Consider the following 2,591-nt stretch of genomic DNA (forward strand, 5'->3'; position numbering starts at 1 on the left):
TACAAAAATTACAGAATATTAATAGAACAATAAGGAAACAATACAATAAATATACATTTTCAAAACATCAGAGTCAAATTCAACCTAATTAAAATCAAAGACTTTAAACTATATATTATTTAAAAGTTCAGAAATATAGTGGTTCTTAATGATTTTTTTGAATGTGTATAAGGATTGTGCATTTTGAACATCATAAGGTAATTTATTCCATTCATCAATAGCGGTATCAATAAATGAAAATCTACTATGTGTACCAGATTTTTGTTTATAAATTGACATTCTAGAAGTAGAAAATCTAGTATTATAGTAACTAATGAATGGATCATCAGTAAAATTTAGCTAAGTGGTACATAATAATCGAAGAAAGAGACCGTTCAATTTTTGGAGAAAAAGGTCAAGGTCACAGAAATTTTATCAAAAGAAAATATTGTTCAGTATTCAGGTAAAGGGTGGAAATTAATGGAATTGCCCACCATACATGGCCCGTGTATTGTTTGGTATTCAAGCACATGGAGTGACTACTCTAGTTATTTCTTAATTATGTTTATTATTTATTTATATTTTTTCTTGTTATTAAAGCGAAATGTACATTTTTCAGACTGACACTTTTAATGTTGAGGCTGTCTCGCTTGGCAACTTGAAGAAAATTATAATTGGCCATGATACGACTAATGAGGGTGAGTAAAATACCACATAGATCACTGTGTGTTTAGTGGGGTTATTTTTCAAATATCATAGGCCATATAAGTAACAAAACAATAAATATCACCATGTTTTGGATAAATATCCCTGTGCTTTAACTTAATAGTGCTTATTAAGTTAAAAAAAACTGTTTGATTACAACAAATTTAAAATGAAGACCTATGGAGAAGTGAATGTAGTGTTCTAGTCTTATAATAACTGAACTTTAAAAAAACAATAATAATTCAAATGTTCAAATAATTTCGTTTGGCTTCTGATATTTTAGATGAATTTTCTTTAATACTAAGCCAACTGTATTACACTACAGATTCGACCAACTTCATTGATCTTCCTGAATAATAATTCACAAATACAATAGTAAGAAAAATAGCATGCAATATCAAATTTAAACATAAAATAAAAGAATACAGTATAAATAAATAAATAACATAGAAATATATACAGCCAATTGAATGTACATGTATTGGTGTCAATAGAGTGTCACTGTCATATACGTACCCATTGAGAATATGCCCTTGGCACCACTCAGCCATCTCATGGCAAAACAACGTAACTGCTTTTATATTTTTGTTGCATTGTTTTGCCTTGGAACGGCAGCACTACCCTGCATGGCAGACAATCAAACACCTCAACATGGAACAACATGCTTTGATTAATTATTCTTACTCATTGTATGTAATGCTCTTGATTACTTTGCTCCCGTAGGCTGTGGATGGTTCCTAAACAAAGTTGTCATCCATGATTCATTACACTCTTCCCAAGAGACGGTATTTCCATGCTATAGGTACAGTATTGCAAAATACATTATGATAATTGAATAGAAAGTACATTTGTTAATAATAATGATAACATGATTATTACATATTTTTTAACATTTGAGTTATTATTTGAAATGTATTATTGATGATCAATCTGTTACTGATCCATTGGGGTTATTTTATTGCTGTGACATTGGGCTTATTCGACTGGTACATTTCTTTGACTATGATTTTTTGTTGAGTATTATTTTCATTCAACTGGTTCGTAGATGGACTTCGTTGACAACAAAATTTAATGTAAACCAGAGTGTGTTAATCAGCATTAAGTTATCCATGTGACCAAAACAAACATGGCCGATTAGTTAGTTTAGCAACAACATTTGCATTAATATAATTTTATATTAAATTTCATATTTACCCACATGAATTCAAAAAATAATTGTAGGCTAACTGAATTCAAAAACTGGATGAAAACATTTTGTTTTATGAAAAAACCATACAGCCACAAGCTGAAGCAACCTTAATTATGCAGCGTGTATCGCGGTAACTACGCAGCCATTTTGTTTTGTCGAGTATTTACCAGTTTTCTATTCGACTGTTCATCTTCATTAAGTAGGATTTTACCACTGCGCAGGTGGGCGTGGTTTAATGAAGAACGACCAGTCGAATACAGCCACTGTTTATTCAAAGTTCAACCTAAGAGTATTATTGGCAAGAGGTCTGGCTGTTTGGGTTCCTTAAAACGGAATCTTATCTCAAAAGGTACTGCCACAAACTAGAGGGCGTCCTTCAAAAGAAATGATATACGTGTAAAAGTCATTTGTATCGAACGCGTTCTCCGTCTATAGAACAGATATTTGAATTTTAAGCTGTATTTGAATTCTACTAGGGCATCCCCTCATGGTAGTGTTATTTGTTTCATTGCAATACTCTTTGGTTTAATTTTTTTTTTTTTGCTGGATTTTAACTTTCAACCTTTGAAAAGGATGTCTATGAACAATACATTTTTTTTATGATTTAACTTTTTGATTACGTAATTTATAAATTCTATTTTAGCTGGCTTGATGGAGGCATGGGAGATGGAAAAGTTGTTCGCGAGCTAGTAGCCGACAGCAGCAAGCCACCAAACTG

General features: G+C 31.4%; 1 long non-coding RNA gene across 1 annotated transcript; it reads left to right on the forward strand.

The window, feature by feature from the left end:
• The first annotated feature begins 596 nt into the window (after window positions 1–596).
• On the forward strand, window positions 597–2,590 carry LOC117121218. The gene is made up of 3 exons (XR_004447503.1): window positions 597–677; window positions 1,408–1,486; window positions 2,517–2,590. It is a non-coding gene; the product is annotated as an uncharacterized LOC117121218 (long non-coding RNA).
• The last annotated feature ends 1 nt before the right edge of the window (window position 2,591 follows it).

Source organism: Anneissia japonica, unplaced genomic scaffold, assembly GCF_011630105.1.
Source record: "Anneissia japonica isolate Jap-2015-1 unplaced genomic scaffold, ASM1163010v1 scaffold28567_len2952_cov169, whole genome shotgun sequence".
Classification (NCBI taxonomy): Eukaryota; Metazoa; Echinodermata; class Crinoidea; order Comatulida; family Comatulidae; genus Anneissia; species Anneissia japonica.